Source organism: Eulemur rufifrons, chromosome 25 (genome assembly GCF_041146395.1).
Source record: "Eulemur rufifrons isolate Redbay chromosome 25, OSU_ERuf_1, whole genome shotgun sequence".
Taxonomy (NCBI): domain Eukaryota; kingdom Metazoa; phylum Chordata; class Mammalia; order Primates; family Lemuridae; genus Eulemur; species Eulemur rufifrons.
The window spans coordinates 7,296,728-7,316,661 of NC_091007.1; the positions used below are offsets into that span (position 1 = coordinate 7,296,728).

Genomic DNA, 19,934 nt, shown 5'->3' on the forward strand with positions numbered 1-19,934 from the left:
GCATCAGGTCCATCTGGGTCTGCACACCCGTGTGCGGAGATGACTCCAGGCCAGTCTCAGGGGTGAGGGCAGGCCTGGGGCACTCTTAAGTTTTGGTTTATGGGAGGGGCTTTCCTTAACAAGCCTGAAGCAGCAGTCCCACCTTCTGAGAATTCTATTGGCTCCTGGGGTGATGCCTTGGGAGGATTATCTAATTTCTCCTGTAGGTCCACACCCATGTTTGTCACAGGAAGTTCCTGCCAGTGCTCAGATGACTGATGAATTCCTTTTGGGCACCGTTTCAACTAAGGGCAGTCATCTCTTGGAACTCAGATTAGCACACAAAACCCAATCCTCGGCCTTTGTTCCCACTACATGGATTGGATTGAGTTTATCTGTATTTTACTGTTGATTGTGGCAACAAGATAGTGGCAGAGATCCAGGTATATAACAACTGTCGACCTGTTGAGAATTGATGGTGGCTAATCACCTGGTTAACTTATATGTTTCATTATTGTAATTTGATAATATTAAATCTGAAGTATAAAAAATATGTGAACTTAAAAATTGGAATATTGTAAATAAACCTATAGCTCTAGTTTATTCCTTTTAATTGCTATACAGTATTCAGTTGTGTCCTTATTTTATTTAGCTATTCTGTTTTTTTTTTCTAATTTCTCATTAATACAAATATTGATGCCATGAACATTTACACATGTCTCTGGGCACATGTTTGTATGTTTTTACAGGATCCCTAGAAGTGGAAGTATTGGGTCATAGGAAATTTCACATATTTGTAAAATATATGTAAACTTCAAATTAGCATGTTTTTGTTAATATTACTCATCCTTTTTAACCCTAATCAGCAGTAATGATTAATCCAGAGCAGGGAGATGGGAGTGGTCTGCCTCCCCCTTTGCGGGGTACATTGTTTGTAGAGAATTTAAAAATAAGTTTAAAGTTGACTAAACGTCAGTCTGCTTTCTTTTATTTTTTAATTGCCATGTACTCGCTGTTGTAAACAACTTCAGTGATAAAATACTCTTGTCCTCCAAATCGTTCCTTGGTCTGTGTTCCACATAATTCCTGCAGTAATTGTTGAGGCTTTTGTTTACTTTAGTAAACATTCTGTTTTACATGGAGGTTAAATACTGTATAGTTGGCTCCATATATGTGGATGCAGCTATTGTATACATTAGTTGTGAAAGTATGTTTGTAATAATTTGTAATCTTGAGCTCGCTTTGAACATAGTTTGTGTTTCCGGCCCCTGTGGTACTGCTATGCTAAATGGTTGATTCAAGTAAACAAAATTAGTTCAGTGATTGTAATTGTGTCATTCTATGTGACCACTGCAGTTTTTATTTGTGTTTAAAATTTAAAACTGAAACAACTAGAGGTGTAATATTGTTTAGTACTTGCAAATTTGAGTTCATACATGGAATATGTTGCCAGCAGTTTTCCCAAGTGGTTGTACCAGCATATACTCCTAGAAACAAGGTTGAGAATTCCAGTTGCTTCACATCTTTAACAACACCTGGTATTTCTTTTTAAACAAGTGAAATTTAGTTTCACTGTGATCCTCTTAACAATAGATAAAAACATTTTAGAACCCAGTTGCACTTTGTAGGGTCCATCATTGCAGCGTCCAATATTGGGGAACGTTCCGTAAATGAGGACATTGTTGTCTCTCCTCTCAAGAATGAGATGTTTAGTTATTTTGATTGAGAGTGACAGTGGCCCTTTGCTGAGCCACTTGAAAGAGAAGAGGTCAGCATTATACTGTCAATTTCAGTGAGCATGAAGACATAGTTTAAGATAAAAAGTGTGTGTTCTAACCATCACTACAGATCTGTACTAGTTTTTCTCATGATTTAAGTATCTTGCACCATTGTGTCTATGCTTTTCTCCAAAAATCTGATTGAAATGAGAAATGGAATAGGAATTGGTTATACTTTTAGACCTCTGGATGTGTAATTCCACTAGGTTAGCTGAAAATTTTCCTGTAAAAGAGGAGAGCCGGTGACCTGGTATGCTTTACTTGGGCCTGGCTGGTTGAGAAATCATGCATTACATTCTGTGAATTTCCTTTTTTTTAATCTTCGTATTACATCACAGTCTGTGGAGCCTTATTATCCTTAGCTCCTGTTAACCTTGGTGCCATGGAAAAGGCAGGTCCGAAATGGAGTGGAAAGGATCCCCAGGAAAGCTTGGTAACTTTTCATATTGCAGGTCTCTTCTAAGAAGGCTGTGTGTCGTGGTTCCCAGAAAACTGCAGGTGAGTTAGGGGCCTCTGATGTCCAAAGTCAGACTTGATTGTTCTTTGGTAGTGACTGAGTCTGGGGAGTATTTGTGTTTTGGAGCTTTAAAGGTTTATTGTATATACGCAGTATCCCATTGTATCAGTTTCCATTATATACAAATAGAATACTTTATTATTGGCTTTTATTAACTCAATATACTAATGCAGGTTTAGTTAACCTGGGGAGAGTCCACGTGGTGATGACTTGGCTGAGTGCATCGTGCATCCTCTGGCCTTCAGCATCGTCAGAGTTGAAGGAAACTCTGGAGGTTTACTGGGAACTAACCGAGGGGTGGCGTTTACCATCTGTTGTTACTTTTGTAGGATTTGATCGGTGTGGGGAGTGCCTTCTTTAGATATGTCAGAATCCTCTCATTGATTTTTAATAACAAAAGTCTTTAGAGTGGGAAAACCTGCTTTTTATTTGTTTTGTTTTTTTTGCACGGGAGGGAGGTTGCAACTCTATGAAAATATTGAGGATGAAAAGCTGGCAATATCCAAACTGCAGTATTGCCTCTGCTCACATTCAGGTTCCCCGATGAAAACCAGTGGGCCCTTCAGTTATTTCCTGCTGTTTGGCCAAAACATAGCTAATAACATTTTACATTCCCCCTGAGCTGCCAACATGCTGTAGTATTGAGAGGAATCCCATTGCCTTTATTCTAGAGGTAAATCTGTTCTGGACTTCTAGGGGAGAAAAACTAGACTGACTCTAAAAAAGTCCCCATCTCTCTTTTGATTAATGGCAACCCATGAACAAGGGAAAATACCAAAACTTATGATTGATTACTTTTAAAAGCCTCTGCAAGTGGTATCTTTCTTTTCCATCTCAGGATGTTGATTTCTTTCCCCCTCTAGTGTACTGAGGGGTTGGAGGAGCTTCTGTAAGAATGCCTGGCTGTGGTCGTGAGGGTTCTGTCCTCCTTGGGGTACACATGCAGAGGAGGCTGCTCACAGATGAGGCGACAGTATGCCCTCGGCTGGAACAGGGCTGTGTCTTTGGTATTCTGTTTGGTGCAGATGTGGGAGGAGGATGGTGGGAACGACTGTGGCTTCATACAGTTCATTGGTCAGCTGTGCACAGTAGGATATCAGGTGGTAATGCCAAGAAGAGGTGAGTAAAGAAATGAAACCAGAAAGGGAGGAGGGAAGTGCAGACATGTACATGATCTGGAAAGTAGTTGTATACATGCAATTTGCTTGTTATTTAAAAACTCGTTGTGGGCAATTTTCAAAGGTAAAATTTCGAATTTTGCATGAATGAATATAGTAGTTAGTGGATAGCACATAGAATCAAGCATTTTCCTCCTGAGTAAACTGCCTGCTAGGAGCCACAAGATAATATTAAAAGCCACAGATCATGGATGGCTTCCGAACACAGCTATAGAATTCCATGCTGAAGCACAGCTTTCCTAAAAATAGCCAAATTAGGTGTGGCCCTTCCCCTCTGGCCTTTGCCCTGCTGGGCTTGTGTTCTCTGAGTCACTTCAGGTAAGCAGACAAACACTGGGCTGGTGGCCAGGGGGAAGCAGCCCCTTTGTGATTTTTCATGTCCCTTAGTGTTTGGGAATGTGGCCTTGCCAGGTAACTTTGGGGCTATTTTTGACTCCTAGAGAGCAATTCCAGAGCAGACTCTGGCCCCAGGCCATTGTTTGGAAGATGATTCTACAGCTTTTCCTGGTATCACATTTAGATGTGGTGCTCCATAGTAGGCTATATTTATAGGGTCTTGGTTGACTAAGGCTGAAGCAAAATACAGTATCTGAGAGGAGACATTTCCAAAGGCCCAGACAAGAATTGGTGTATGTGGCACTTAAGTGCTCAAAGTGGTAGCACTGCAGTTCCTGTGTGAGTAGCCATGGCCTTGTGTTGGCGAGTAGTTTATCTCCCAAATCACAGCCCTTTTGGCTGGTGAGTATATGAGAGAAGTTCTGGGAGCACTTAATTAGTGCGATGAACGTGTAGACTTGGCACTTGTGTTTTTGCACCAAGCTTTAGGTTTAATGGCCTTACTCCCTTGTTGAGTGTGGCTGATGAGGCATTGGTAAGAATGAGTGTTCTCTTTCGACATACAAATCCTTGCATTTTCCAACCGAAGGCCTCTGTATTAACTTTCTATTGTTGCCATGACAAATTACTGCACATTTAGTGGCTTAAAACAGTACAAATCTGTTACCTTACGGTTCTCTAGTTTAGAAGTCTGACATGGGTGTCACCAGGTTAAAATCAAGAGGTTGGTGGTGCTGTGTTCCTTCTGGAAGCTCTAGGGGAGAATCCTTTTCCTCACCTTTTCCAGCATGTGGAGGCTGCTGACATTCCTTCCTTGTGGCCCCTCTGTCTTCAAAGCCAGCAACCTAGCGTCTGTCTCCTGAGTCTGCTTCTGTCAGCACATCTCTGTGTCTCTCTTCTGCCTCCTTCTTCCACTTTTAAATCGATCATGTTGGAGATAATCCAGGATGATCTGTGTTAAAGTCAGTGTATTAGTAGCTTCAGTTCCACCTGCACTCCTTTGCCATGTGGCGGCATACTCAGGTTCTGGGGATGAGGACATGGGCATCCTTGGGGCCGTTACTCTGCCTATCACAGAACCCTGTTTCCATGGAACCCTGATCTGTATTAAGTTGTACAGAAGTTGCCTATTGACATGTATTTTACTACTGCTGCATTTTACAGACTTCTCAAGGGCAGGTACCGTGTCTGTTTCATCTTTGAATGCCAGCATTACCACAGCACCCAGTGCACATACAGGGTGCTCAGTAAGTGTTTGCCAAGCTAAATGGAACTCTTTCAACCCCCTGATTTTATTTAGGAACAAACTAAGAACTAGAGAATTGTGACCCTTACAGCAAAGCAGCAAGAACTCAAAAACCCTTTTATCTCTTAACTTGCATAAAACCATGAAATGCCAGGCTCAACTCTTCCGAGCTTGGAAGAAAACCTGTGTGTACAATAAGAATGTGTTATTGTTGCCTTCTCTCAATAAAGGCATCATATGATATTGGTCATGAGTGTAAAACAAAATGCACAAAATGAATCGCTGCTTGTGTATCTGGAGACTGCTTTCCTCTAGACAGAGATATCAGTAATAAATCAGCTCAGCGTGCAGTCAATGGAAAGTGAGAAAAATCTCATACCAAACATCCATTGGCTTGCTTTAAGGATTATACTTTCAAAATGTGAGAACTATCAGATGATGTGTGTGCAAAAAAAAAAAAAAAAAAAAAAAATTAGCGTATAAATTAAATCAGCGCAGGGGCATAATTTGATCTTGTTTTATCTTATGCACTTGTGGCTGACTATAGCCAAGTTCTTGTCAATTAATTTTGACTTTGTCTAAATGCCTTGCAATGATGAATTAGTCGTAGGCAAACCTGGGGTAGCGAAACACCCCATAATAGTTGCCCAGCATGCCTGGTGTGCCAGGAGACAGGATCGCCACCCCAGATGCGGGATGCTGGGGGAACCCACATTCTTAAGAATCAAATCTTCAATTGAAGAGAACGGGTCACATTGCCCCACGACCCGTTAGTGCTCGTGACTCCCACACCCACGTTGGTTCTCAGCCAGAAGAGTCTTTCTGGTTTGCTGTCAGGTACGTGTTAATATTTAAAGTATCCATGACCTCTTGCACCTTTTATTCAAGGATTTTAGTTTGTTTTGTTTTCAGGTCAAGTTTCTCATTCCTGACTTGGCCTCTGTTTTGAAGGGCTTTGGTGACCACAGTGTTTCCTCTAAAATGACAGTGCCAGAAGACATTCCATCCCAGGACCCTCTCCTGAACACTTAGGAAATAAATGGTAGTGTTGTAAACTCCTTTCCTAAGGCCTTTGCTTTGGAAACTTGGCACACATTCCTCACTTGTTCCTCCTCCTCCCTCTCCAAAATAGAATTAAGAATTTGGGGGTGAAGAAGAGAGGTCGGAGTGTAATTTCATGTCAATGGAAAAGAGCCCAAACTCGGTCAAATAATTCGAAGAGGTTTATTCTGAGCTGCATACGTGCGACCATGGCCCCAAGAACCACACCAGGGAGCCTTGAACAAGTGATAATCACAGTGGCTGGGTTGCAGTTTGTTTTTGTACATTTCAGAGAGACAGGAATTACGGTAAAGTCATAAATCAATGCGTGGAAGGTGCACATTGGTTTGGCCTGAAAAGGCGGGACATCTTGAAGGGGGGTTACGTCTCTTCTGCAGTAGGTTTTTAAATTTTTATATGCGGAGTATTGATAGGAAAATATGTAACTGGACTCCCCCTTAGCAGATCCCAGTAATACCTCCTCTTCAATGCCACGTGGAGGAGAAAATTCTGTGACTGTTTTGGTGGGAACCCTGCGAAAGCTTTCTCTGTAGTTTGGGCATGTTCTGGCTAGACACAGGCTCAGCCTCCAAACTGTTGTTTGTTTTGTTTGTAGAGTAAGGTACACACCTAGTAGAGATAAAGTTATATTGCAGTGGAAGGCTAGGTATATTGTTCTCACTGAAGCCTCTGGGACATGCCGTGGGTCCCCTGTGACACCTACCCCCTGACCACCCCAACTCTCTCTCGCCTGATTGGAGCCACGTGGATAGCTTTCCTTTATGTTTGGATTCCCTTCCAGCACCATCCATTTGATGTGGGCACTTTTATAGAGGAAGCTTGTTGGACTTTGTGAAATGCAAAAAACTCTTCCTTGTGGTTTGCTGAAAATGCATTTTTGTCTAGAATCTCCCTGGCAGGGTGCTGGGGGTTTTGTCCCCGCCCTGGAGGAGGAGCTGCACAGTTGCCTCTCTCTCGCCCCTCCCCCTGTGGGGGAATGAAGTTTAAGTTGGCCTGTTTGAGTTAGCCTGGTCACAGGGAGAACCCGCTGCAGCATGCTATGGAGCCTTCTACTTGCTAACCTGGTTGGATTATTTGAAATAACCTTTCATGCTTGGTTAAGAATGTGCTTTGTTGGGAAAGTGTATTTTCTGTCCTGAAAAAATTAGAGGTTTTCCTGACCAGCATCTGCTCCTACCCCCCCCCCCCCCCAACTAAAAGAACCATCGGTAGATATTTCCAGAGTTCCCTTGTGTGTGTTAGGTAACTGAAGGTAGGAATATTAATGGTGCAGTATGTACTTTGACAGTATTTTTCATGGGGAGAATTCAAGTACATGAAAACAAGGGAGTTTCTTTCCTCTCTCCCAGGCCTGTGAATTTTTTCACTTTTTTTCTAGAGTCTTTTAAAGCTTTTTGGTATGGAATGGATAATGTTACACGTTGGGCCATGGAACAGTTGCTGTGGAAACCCCAGCATGACTTTCCAGGCTATTGTGGTTTTGTTAATAGTATGCATACTGTGGCATTGCTCTGTTATTTTAACGTGCACTTTCTTTATTTCTTTTGAGAGAAGGAGAAGGCGGTAGAGACGAAAAGAGACTTCTGAACGCGTATTTTGTGGACCACTGGCTGCAATAAACTATGCTCTGAGGGCTTGCAGAATCATTCAGAACCGAGGTGCAGCACCTGACAGGGCCCAGCCCAGGTGGCAGTTGGGTCTAGCTGTGTCAGGCATCAGCAGTTCCCTTTTTTGGTGGTGTTTTATACTGAACGCCGTGTGCTTAGACTCCTTGGCCTCTGCCTGCCCTTGTGCTGGATCTCAGGTTTAATCAGAGTACAGTAAGGGAGGGGCAGAAACAGTACAAAGGTCTGTGTGAAAGACCATTTGCTTACCCGGGAGAGGAAGCTGCAGATTTTTTTTTGTTCTTTTGTGATAATGATCTCTATCTGTCTAGTTAAATCATCATTGCTGCAAGTGTTAGCAGAACCCTGGAATCTGCCAGAGAAACACTTTTTCCTTCCAGGTCTGTTATTTCCAAATTAAATGGTTATCTACCAGTCTCCTTCTTGAACAGCTGTGGTAAAAATTTGTTTTGCTAGGAGCAGGATCTATTCTACATTTCCCAAAGAAATTTTTTTGGGGGGTGGGGAATGAGGTGGTTAATTTCAAGCAAACACATCTTTCTTTCTCCCTCTGAAATTTTTTTTGCTCAAAATTAGCAATATTAATATAATATGGGTTGAGAGAAATTTGTTTTCAGAAGAGTGAAGAAGTGAAAAATCTCTAGCTCAGATTGGAAATTGATTCAAACCATATTGCTTCATCATCAACGGTTCCACTGGTAATATTCTTTCCTTCTGCTACCTTGCTTAATTCTTTGTCGTATTTTCTGGTTATAAAGAAAAAAAAATAAAGAATTAGTCTTTTGCCTTGACCCAGACACAGAGATGAAAGCAGAAATCAGATTTACCCTAGTAATAGCTTATTATTCGGCGAAGAAGCAAACTACATTAAGAAGCCTCTTTTTTCCTCCAAGGGCTGTTAGGCTATGTATTGCAACCAGGAGTTGTTGAGCTTTTGATCTTAATCCAAGTCTGGAGCTGTGATGCAGTGCAGCCAGCTGCTTTGGGAGGAGGGGTAAGTCCTGCCTCTGCCAGGACCGTCCCGCTGGAATACGGGAGCAGTCCCCCCTTGCCAGCCGCATACCAGTAAGCTTGCTGTGGTGTGCCCAGGCCAGAACAATGACAGCTTAAAAGTCTGCGCTGCCTTTTTTTTCAGACCCTCTGCTTGGGAGAGTCCCCAGTGCTGAGTGGGATGTGGATGCTGGCTGGGGTGAGGGTGTGCTGCCACCCCAGCTGCTGTCTGGGCGTCTGCGGAGGGCAGCTGTGCACAGGCTGGCGGCCGCACACTCCCAGGAGTTTGAGTCAGTGTGAAGTGACTGTAGGCAGCTGGGAAGTAGCAGCTGTGAGCAGAAAAGGCTGGTGTCCTATTCTCTGGGGGTCTGGCCAGAGCGACAAGAGGCTGGGAAACGGAGCTGGGAAAAGAAAAATGCAATTCTAACATTATTTAAAAAAAAAAAAAATCTTAATTTTTGTGATTTACAGATGACTCCCAGGTAAGAAAGACATAGGAAACACTCCAAAGAGCTCACATGAAAATAAATTAGTAATAAACAAATAGATAAAACGTATAGCGATATCCTGCCCCTGTGTGAGAAAGTTAATCTGTGATTCTTACATACAACTTAGATGGTACAGAAAAGCAAAGTAGGAACAAGAAAATCAACCTTGTCCTGTCACCCCAGGAGAAGGAAAGGAGGCAGACACACAAGAATCAGGGACTTTGAAGAACAGCGTCAAAGCCGGAATAAGCTGAGCCTTATGTAAATGCCGAGGACAGAAAGAAACAGGAGAAAGGATTTTACAGCTGAGGCAGCACCAAGGGAGAGACTGGCTTGCGTGGAAGAGGGTCCAGGACCGACAGCTCGGTGCTTTCCTGACCGCCCTCCCTGTGCCTGCTCCGTCTGCACCCAGCCTGAAACCCAGATTAGGAGAGCAATTAAATTAGCAAGAGATTGCTTTTTCTTTTAAAAATCACTCTGTGCCGGAGGCTAAGGGAACTAGCACCTGTGATCACAGAAACACTGCAGATAAATTTTGAGAAATAACAATTGGAAAGAAATGTCACAAATAATGTCCTAATTTCCTGAAAAGGGAGAAAAGACAGCTTCTGTGCACTGTGGATTGGTGAGCTTGACTTTACTTCTAGGCAAAGTGCTAGAAAGGCTGATTAGCCTGATAGTTTATGGACATTTAGAAAACACAGAAGAGCTACTAAGAACAGGCCTAAATTCAAGTGAAAGAGAACAGCACACTCATCCCTTACTCAGTTTTGAGAGGTTGCTACACTGCAGGGTCTCTAGAGCTCTGGTTCTCAAACTGGGGCTCAGCAGGTCGCCTGTAGGTGGGGAAGAGGGCAAAACTTTGCATTTCTATAAGAGTTCCAGGTGACCATGCTGCTCCTGACCACTGCTAGTGTATTTAACGTTGCTGGATGTGGGCGAGAAGTTGGTTGGATGTATTAATGGTGGTGGGTGGGGGTTGATGGCTGATTAAACTGCATGCAACTTTGTTGTTATCATTTTAACTTGAACAGTATTTTATCAGAAAACTCTGGCCTTGACCCTCACCTGTTAAGTCATTTCATCAGGGACTAAGATGACAATAAAGTATGTTTCTCAAATCTGAAGCACCGCAGAATTTGGAGGGCTAGGTAATAATGTTGAATGGGTGAATGAGGATTTAAATGATCTTGGTACATTGGAAAGATTCAGCAGTGGTACATATAAGATGTCTGTAGTTAGTTACAGGAGGCTTGAAAATACCTTAGGGGATAAAGGCCTACGGATTTGGGCTGACTGCAGTATTACCTGACACAAGATTATGGTGGACAATATCTTTCCCATCTGACAACCTGTTTCCCCCTTCACCCCTCCCTGGGAAAGAAAAGGAAAAAAGCCAAGACAAGTTGTATATTCTGCTAAGGGATTTCTTCCGTGGTCAGGCCATACGCAGAGTATTCTGTGCAGCTCCAGCACCACATTTTAAGATTTTGACAAAATCAAGAGATATTGAAGAAGAGACATGATGTTTAAAGGGGTATGGCAGACTAGAGGCTGCATGCTTAGCCTTGAGACTGCGTATGAGAGTACATGGTATTTGTCTACAAATGTTAGGATGTTAGGTGAGTTTTATGTAATACTTGTAGGTACAAGTAGGTCCAAGGCTACTTAGTGGGATGTCAATTTTGCATCAGTATTCAGGAACATTTTATAATGATGCAATGTAATTTCTGAAAGAGCAGTGAATATGGTGCTAAATGTGTTGTATTCAAGCTGAGACTTGATGACTGTCTCTCTGGAATGATCTGAGAAATCTGGGATGGCTTTGCTATGGTAACAACCCCCACTATTTCACTGGCTTACAGTAACAAGCCCTTGTTTCTCTCTCATATCAAAGCAAGGCTGCAGGTGAGCTGTGGTTCTGCAGGGCTGTGCTTAGCTCCAGCTGTCTTCGTTCAGGACCCAGACCAAAGGAGCGGCTCCTCCTGTTTGGGTCTGGGACATGCTACTCTCATGGGAGAGAGCAGGAGTGCAGGAGTGTTTGAGCCAGTCCATGCATTGTATTTACAGCTTTTGCAAGGATGGGGAAGATGCCATGTTGGCCTCCGTCCCATTGGCCAAGGAGAAGGCCAAGGAGAAGGGAGCCATGATGCGCGGCCGGCATGCGGCTCTCTCCCTCCTTCCTGAAGGGAGAAGCGGAGCCAGGGGTGGCTGCACTGACCTCACCACTTCCCCTCTGCTGCTCAGCTCTGTCAGAGAGGGGAGTTGCAGATCATTATCTTCAGTCCAAGGATTTCTAGCCTTTTTAACCTAGTCCTTCTGGGTTACTGTGGTTTCCATGGCTGTGTAACAAATTGCCACAAACTCTGCAGCTTAGAACAACACACATTGCCTGTATCACAGTTTCTGTGGGACATGAGTCTGGGGTGGCTTGGCTGGGTCCTGTGCTTCCCAGTCTCTGGTGAGGCTGCAGACGAGGTGACTGCTGTGGCGGGGTCTCATCTGAAGACGACTTGGGGAGGATCCCCTTCCACGCTAACTCACAGAACCTGGGTGTTGGAAGGATTCAGTTTCTTGCAGGTTGTTGGTCTGAGGGCCACAGTTCCTTGCTGGCTGGATGCTGAAGGCCGCCCTCAGTTCCTTGTCATGCGGCCTTTTCCACCATAAGTAATAAGCAGCTTATTACTTCTTTAAAACCAGCAAGAGAGAGTCTGCTAGCAAGATGGAAGTCACTGTCTCCTGTAGCCTTAGCACAGAAGTAACACGCCCTGTGCCCTATTCCGTTGATTAGCAGAAAGTCACAGGTCCCACCCACACTCAGGAGAGGGGATTACATAACAGCATGAATCCCAGGAGGTGGGCGAGAATCTCAGAGGCTGCCTGCGGCAGAATAGGACTCCATGGTACATCTCATAATCCTCAGACTTTTGCAACATGCCTTCAAGCAGATTGAGGTCCATGGTGGAAGGGAGTTATTCACTTCTCTGCCAGAAGAGAGTTTCACAGTGAAGGTGAGATGTGAACTGAACTTTGAAGTAGTAGCTCCCAAATTCCCATACATACAAGGGGGTTAAGGATGGGGTGACATTCTGATTGGAATGGGGGTACACGACACACACAGTGTATTGCAGTAGCTTGGGCAGGCGAGCAAAAGCCTCGTCAAGCCACACCTTGAGTGACACTGCTCTGAAGGACACAAAGACTTTGTCCAGTAAAGAAGAGATGAGGAACCAGGGGTAAGCAGATCATTCTAGCCAGAGGGAACAGGAGGAACAGAGACGCTGGAATTTGACAAAGCATGATGATGTATTTCAGGGGGAAGGTTAGTAGTTTCCCTGGGCTGGATCTTAAGGTGTGTAGAATGTCAGGAGGGAGAATGAAGCCGGGAGGGTGGGCTGAGGGGCAGGCCGTGGGCCCTCAGCGGAGATAAGCCTGGTCCCATAGGCAGGTGGGCTTTCAACCAGGAGAATGATGTGATTAGATTTGTGCCTCAGAACAAGTTATCTTAGGCTGCTGTGGGGAGGGTGCCGGGGAAGGTGTTTTGCCGTTCACATCTGCCTCACCTGCTGTTGGCAGGAGACAGCAAAGGGTGCAAGCCGGGAAGTCAGCTCTGCTGACATCGATTTTCCCACCTTCTGTCTCGTCCTGAGAAGCCTGGTTAGGGGCTCAGGTTTGGGGAGAGATGAGAATATGGAGCCCCACTCAGGGATCACGCTGCAGGCCAGCTCCCTCTTGTCACACTTTGCAGAGGTGGGGCTCAGTCATCCTGTGGTCCAGGCAAGTGGCAGTGCCACCTCTGACGAAATAGAGCACAACAAATAAAAACCAAAGATTTTTTTAAAAGGCATCTTTTCTTAATGTGGTATTGGTGTATTGGCTGTCTAGAAGAAATGCTTATTCTTTTTCTTGTCCTTCTTGAAAGAGCAGCTTTAAAGAATTTTTGGCAGCTGATTTCAAAAGGAAGAAAAAAATTGGCATTTGTGGCAAGTTACAACACTGGTGACTGTTGTATACTGATCAGTGTTGTGTAACATGACTTGGAAGCTCATGACACTGGGGAGTGTGTGTGTGTTAGGTGCTGCGGGGGTTACTTATGCCCCTGACCGCCCACTGTTTACTTTGATGACGCTGACGTTTGTGGGTTTCCTCAGATGTGGTATTCAGCCAGGTACATAGCACTCTTTTTAAAATGGGGAATCCTTTTGACTGGGAAGAAACTAGAATCTCATTTTTGGGAAGGGTCATAAAACAAGTCACGAATTTGGAGAAATATCATGCTGTGTGGCTACCTAGTTATCTCTTAAATTTCCAAGTTGGCAGACTGTAGGAGGTCTACAGAGAAAATGGTGCTGAAGATATTATAGAACAAAAGCAAGATTCCTTACTGCCTCCTGGGCCTTTTTGTTAAGTGTTGTGCCAGTGATTTATTTGATTGTTATTGCCCTCACCAGTCTTTAACAGATGGGTTGGAATGGGACCCAGTTGGAAGGAGCCACCTGCCTTCATGGCCTTGTTGCCCTGAAGATCACCCCAGTTGTGACTGTGAATGGCTTCTGGGAGCAAAATAAACTCTTCGGACAGGTGACAGTGGGACCACACTTTACCGTAGAGAAACGGGGGCGGGGAGGTAAAAGCTGAGCCTAAGGATAGCAGGAAGACATTCAAGTTCAAGGTCATTAATGTTAGTTTTCACAACCCACCAACCTTTAAGTTCAGGGTTTACTACAACAGAAGTTTATTTTTTGCTTAAACAAAGTCATGTGCAGGTTAGGTAGCCCTCCTCCATCTTGTGGCCACCTTCTCCAGGGTCCTTTCAGCAGGAGCAGAGGGATGAGCATGTCTTACTTACTTTGAAAGTGATCACTTCTTGTGGGCCGTTGTGGCCCCATCTGATTGCAAAGGGGACCGGGAAATGGAGAGGAGCGCTTGGGACGCCAGTCCTGGCTACACCTCCTGCTCTGCTTTGACCTCTCAGGGCAGCTCTTCCGTCAAGGAGGCATGTCACAGTCAGTCATCCTCGTGGATTGTTGTAGAGGCATTCTCTTCCCACACTGCCTTTCAGGGAGTAGGAGAATGGGCTGATCCGGAGGCTGTGGAGCAGAGCAGAGCAGCCCAGAGCGTGTGGGCTCTGACGCCTGAGTCTGAGTTCTTGGTTCTCCACTAACCGTGTGACTGTGGACAAATGATTTAATTTTTCTGCCTCATTTCATCATCAGTAAAATGGGGTCGCTAATAAGACTGTTGAAAATATCAAATGATTATTATATTTATAGTTTTATCTATGGGGGAAAGGAAAGTTGATGATGGTCAGTTTTAGGTAAGATGTTGGAGCATGTTTTTCTTTGTTATAGCGAAGGAGGAGGTTAAAATTAAATTCCTTAGGTTGTGTTTGTGAATACTGGATGCTTTGGAGACCTTTTGGTCGTACAGTTTTAGTGCTCTGGTGCCTTCTGTGGCTTCTCTTAGGCATTTGAGAGAATCAGATCTGCATCTTTTAATTGCATTAATTTAACTTGGATGCTCTAGTAATCACAAACAAGCTAGCTATCAGAGCCACCTCTGCTATGCTCCAGAGAATTGTAAGAGATTCCACTACCTTCTTTAAGGTTTTCTAATCATGTCTCTGGATTGACAGAGCTGGGAGAGTGAAGAGGAAGCTACTAGGAATAACTCACCTCTCCAGCAATCTGTTCTCTTTTCTCATCAGCTGTTTCCAAAAAGCCTTCGGCAGGATGCTGTGTGACATTCAGCTGGTGCCATTTCCAGTCAGTCAAAAAAGCTCGAAACCCATGGCCTTTTGAAGTATGCCTGCTTTAGGAAAAGTCATTAGCAAAGCTTGAGGCTGAGGCTGTTGAGTATAAAATGGGGTTTGTGCTGCAAGGAATCGTTTAGCTTCACTTTTAGGGAGGGTTGAGAGTTTATGTAAGAACTGCTAAGTGCTTTCTCTCTCTCATTTTTTTTCTTTGAGACAGAGTCTTACTCTGTCGCCCTGGCTAGAGTGCAGCAGCATCATCATAGCTCACTACATCCTCTAACTCCTGGGCTCAAGCGATCCTCCTGCCTCAGCCTCCCGAGTAGCTGGGACTAGAGCTGCAGGCCACAATGCCTGGCTAATTTTTTCTATTTTTGGCAAAAATAGGGTCTTGCTCTTGCTCAGGCTGGTCTTGAACTCCTAACCTCAAGCGATCCTCCTGCCTCGGCCTCTTGGAGTTCTAGGATTACAGGTGTGAGCCATCACCTCTGGCCTGCTTTTTCTCTTCTATCGGGGCTTGTGAACATGAGTGGCAGGGAGACAGGAAACTTTATTCAGTGGCCTGGGGGAGTATTTAGTGAGCTTGTCCCACACTCAACATGTACCTGTATCTGCCTGGAGTCGGCATGGGGGGATGGAAGGCTTGAGAACCCTCCGGATTGGGTCACTGTACCATGTCAAGGAGATCTGCTATGCTGCAGAAGCTCTCGCCCGAGTAGAGGGAGAACTGGAGAGAACAAGATGGAAACATGCTCTTGCTTGAGCCTGCAGAGAGATTGGTCAGACAGTTTTCATATATTAAGCTCTGAGAGCCATGTGCTGCAGGCAGAATTAGATATAAGGGAACTGTCTTGTCCACAGGGCATTTATGGGGCACTTGGGTGGTGTGGACATGGTCCTCCATAAAGATGATAATAGATGGAGTAAGTGGTAGCTGAGAACACGCCATTGGAGCTCAGAGAAGAGAGCACTCAAGTGTGTAGTTGCCATAGTGGTGCCTGGTCTGGCTGTGGAGTCTGAATGCCTGGTGGGGACCTGGCCCTGTTGCTTGTCTCGGTGGGACCAGACATAGGCAGTTTCTTTCACTGTGCTCAGCTTCCTCATCTATGGAATGGGGATGCTAATAGCATTACTGTCATAATGTGCTTCTGAGTTAATGCATATAAAGTACTTAGGATACTGCTTTGACATACCGTGAGCACTCAGTTGCATTATTACTACTGTTTGGGAATTCTTGAAGAAAAGTTAATAAAAAGTAGGTTGAGGTTTATTGTGCAAAACCTCTAATGTGGTATGATGCTAAGGAATTTGGACTTTGTCCTGTAAGCATTAAAATTTTTAAGCAAAAAAAAAAAAAAAGTGATGTGAAGAAAGTGTTTTAGAGATACTGGAACACAGGCAGAGGCCCGTATGGGTCTGAGGTAGACAGAGAAAGTTGTTGGGATGACCTGTTGGAATAAGTGATACTGATGTGGTCCAGGTCTTGTGCCAGGGTGGTGGCAATGGGAAGATAAAAGAAGGGTTGGATTGCATTGGACTTTTTTTTTCTTTTGCAGCCTGGAAGTGCTAAATTATAGGTTGAGGGAATGATTGGATAAATAATTTGGAGATTATCTAAAACAACCCCCATAGACATTCAACTCAGTTTCACTCTTAGTTCTTTTTTCTTTTCTTTTTTTTTTTTTTTTTTACAAAACTAAGTGTGAACAAACACCCTTAGTCCTATAAATTGATCTTGAGTGCTTTATTTCATAAGTCTGTCTCTTTCTTTATATACATTTACATAAATATATGTGTATGTATATAAAACTTCAGATTTTGACACTGTCAGATCATTGATAACATTGTGACTGTCTTTGCTGAAATTAGGAAATAGGGAGAAAGACGACTGATTCTTGCAAGTGGTTTCTTCCTTGTCCAGTTTTATTTTTCTTTATATGAAAAGTCTTGGTTGACTCCTAGTCTTAGTTTTCTGTTGTTCTTAATGTAGATCTTGTGTCTGTGCTTGCCTGATTTTCTAGTGACTGTCTCTCTTTTATAGATAAAATAGCAGAAGCATCATCATGTATATGAATTCCAGAAATTTTCACTTAAGCCACTTCACTCCCTGAAGAAATCTACATCATGCTGCAGCTTTTGTTCGTACGTAGGAGTGTATAGTAATGCTGAGTGATTCATGTCTTGCTCCATGTTTGATAAAGTTCTGGTGGTGTTTGCCTTAATGTGCAGTGGAGGCGGGGTGTGACTCTGCTGCCCGGGGCCTAATGGAAACCAGGCCCTCCTGGATATTCTGGGTCTTTCTCACTGGTTCCCCTTGCTTCTCCTGAAGGTGTGAAGCTGCTGTGAACTTTTTATGCCTCAGACTCGGCACAGGTAGCTTTTCAGTTACCTTACAGCTACTCTTCCTGCATATCTTCAGTTTGAGGTCCCCCAAAGAATGAAAATAGCTGCAGTTCAATTCCACAGCTGACGGGAATTCTGGAGAGTGGAGTGTGGGACCCAGGAACACCTCATCCAGTCCTGATGATAATTCACAGGGAAAATCACTGTCTTACCTCCTAATCTCATTTGAAAATAATGAAAAACTCTTAGCCCCCAAATAGGGACTGAATGTGAAGTACACTTTTTAAGAAATAAGCTCTCAAACTGCAAAAACAGATGCTTTCTTTTGGCAGTTTTGCTCATTAAACCTAAGCTGAATGTGAATAGAAACTAATTTTTAACTGTTTGAATTCAGAGTCTAGATGGAAATGAGTCTGAATTCTAAAATTTCAAATATCTTATTTGAATTCTGTGTTTGGCTAAGGTGAAAAATGTGTCCTCTTTTCCTAATTCAGAATCCTTGTATGTAGCATTTTAAGCCAAATTTCAGGGAGTCATGGCCAAATATAAATTTGCATATTTCCATTTATTTCTTAATAACAGGCCAGCTGAATTGCGAGGCCTGTCTTCAGACTGAAGTCAGGCTGCGCATGCCCTTATGCCAGGGCCAGCGCTGCTTTGGGGCAGGATCTTGGGTGCGGGGTGAGGTCCAGAGGACCTGGCCGGGGATGCAGCCACACAGGGGTCGAACAGGTCGCCCCGGAACAGCCCACTCAGGTGCTGTTCTTGGGTTACCTTTCTAAAGTCAAGTGTAAGAGGACAGGAAATTTCTTCTATGGGATGCGTTTCTGGTTTCCTGGACCCCTTGTTACTATCTCTTCCCCAGAAGTTTCCGGCTGCGTGCTGTAGGAAGTGCCAGGGCACAGTTAATCTAACACAGCATGGGTGTTTGGCCCTGCTCTTTCTTTAATCGAGGGAGCCCCAGCTCTAGACTTCTGTTGCTCAGTGATGCAGGGTTAGTGGCCCAGTGCCTTCCTGCCTGTCCCAGTGCCCCGTTTCTGTGTTATTCTAGAACCTCTGACCATAATAGCACAGAGCTTGCCGGGCTGCCTTCATTTTCTCACCTCCAGGCTGAGGCCCCCTAATTTTCTTTTGCCTCCATTTGGTATTCAGAAGAGTCAGGTGGTTTTTGTCAGGGATGTCGTGTCAGCCCCTTTGGCTTTTCTTCAGAGCCGCCCTGGTGGTCTTGCTCAGTGGCCTGACGTTCTGCCCGCTGGAGCCCGCTGACCTGGGGGCTGGAGGGGACGCGGTTATCCTGATGGAGGATGCCCTTCTTTACAGCACATCCTGTTTGTTTCCATTACTTCCCTGTTTTCTGTTCTTGCCCATACAGCCAGGCCTGCTGGTTCTGAATCAAGTCATTCTGCGTTCTCTTCAGGTGTTTTTCTTAATAGTAAACACAAGTATAGTAATTTCTGTAGGCCAGACACTGCTGTCAGTCTTGCGTGAATTTAAACTCAGTCCCCATAACAACCTCGTGGGGTAGGGGCTCATATTATCTACATTTTGCAGAGGGTAAACCCAGGTACAGAGAGGTAAGGAGCTGCCCCAGGTTATTAAGTTGCAAAGTGGGAGAATCAGGGTCTGAATAAAAAAAACCTGGCTGCAGAGCTGGTTCTCTTAAACACTCTTAAACCTCTGATCTCTGGAATCTTCTTTCCATCTGGCCTGATTGCTCCCAGGATGAGTTAGTCGTTTCACGTGAGTTAGCCCAACAACTTGGCCCAGCTGTTTAAGGCTTTGGAGACTTGGGTAAGTTGCTTGACTCTCAGAACCTCGCTTCCTCATCTTCTGAAAGGAGCTCTAATCAAGCTCCTTCAGCGGAGTTGCGAGGACTGAATGAGCTCATACACAGAGCGTTCCAACCAGGACCCAGCGCACCGTAAGTTCTCAGATGTTTGTTGCTTTATAATGATTGTAGTAAATAACTCCTTGCATTTCCGCAGTGCCTCATGGCTTCCAGAGTGTTTTCTTGATCATTATTTCACTTGATGCTTGCAGAATCATCTCAGGGAGGTGTGTCTGATATGATTGAGTCCTTGCCCAGGGTCACCCCGCTCTCCTGTGGCATGACCAGAACCCAGTTTTGCAACTTTTAAGAGTCCAGCTGAGAACTAAGGCTTATGTCCCAAAATGTGCCGGGGGAGGCACATAAAGGTAGAAAATTCGTACTTTAAAGCTCCTGTATTGTTTGTTTTTTAGAAAGTCCCTCAACCCTTCGCTGAGAACCTGTTTGTTTTTAGGTACAATTTTAGAGAAATGTCTAATCCGTGTTGTCCTCCAGCCATACTAGCTTGGGGAGTGTAGGTGAAGATGTGCGGGACAGCATTGGTTAAAAACAAAATAGACCCATGGTTTTTGCCTCTAAGAACGTCCTTCGGCCCCAGTAAAATGGCTGGTACCTAAGCCTCTGGGGTATCTTTCTGGTTCTGAAGAGGTCCTGAAGCCATGTGCTGTGTTCCGGGAGTGGCTGTGAAAATTTCACTTTGCCTTCTGTGCGTGTGCAGTCCTGGGTGCCCAGGAGACGTGCGCTGTTGCTCTGCTCCAGCAACTGCCAGGCTGACGTGGGAGCTGCTGCTCCTCAAACAGGGTTGGCTTTGG

At 44.4% G+C, this 19,934-nt stretch overlaps 1 protein-coding gene across 3 annotated transcripts in view; it reads left to right on the forward strand.

Annotated features, from left to right (window-relative positions):
- Nucleotides 1-19,934, forward strand: part of CCNY (cyclin Y) — a 113,371-nt gene that overhangs the window by 36,573 nt on the left and 56,864 nt on the right. The window contains exon 1 of one of the 3 annotated variants that reach the window (XM_069459008.1): nt 7,325-7,348. The exons of the other annotated variants lie outside the window; for them this stretch is intronic. The gene's annotated coding sequence lies outside the window, so the exon portion shown is untranslated. Of the gene's footprint in view, nt 1-7,324; nt 7,349-19,934 lie in introns of those variants that run through there. 3 annotated transcript variants of the gene reach the window in all.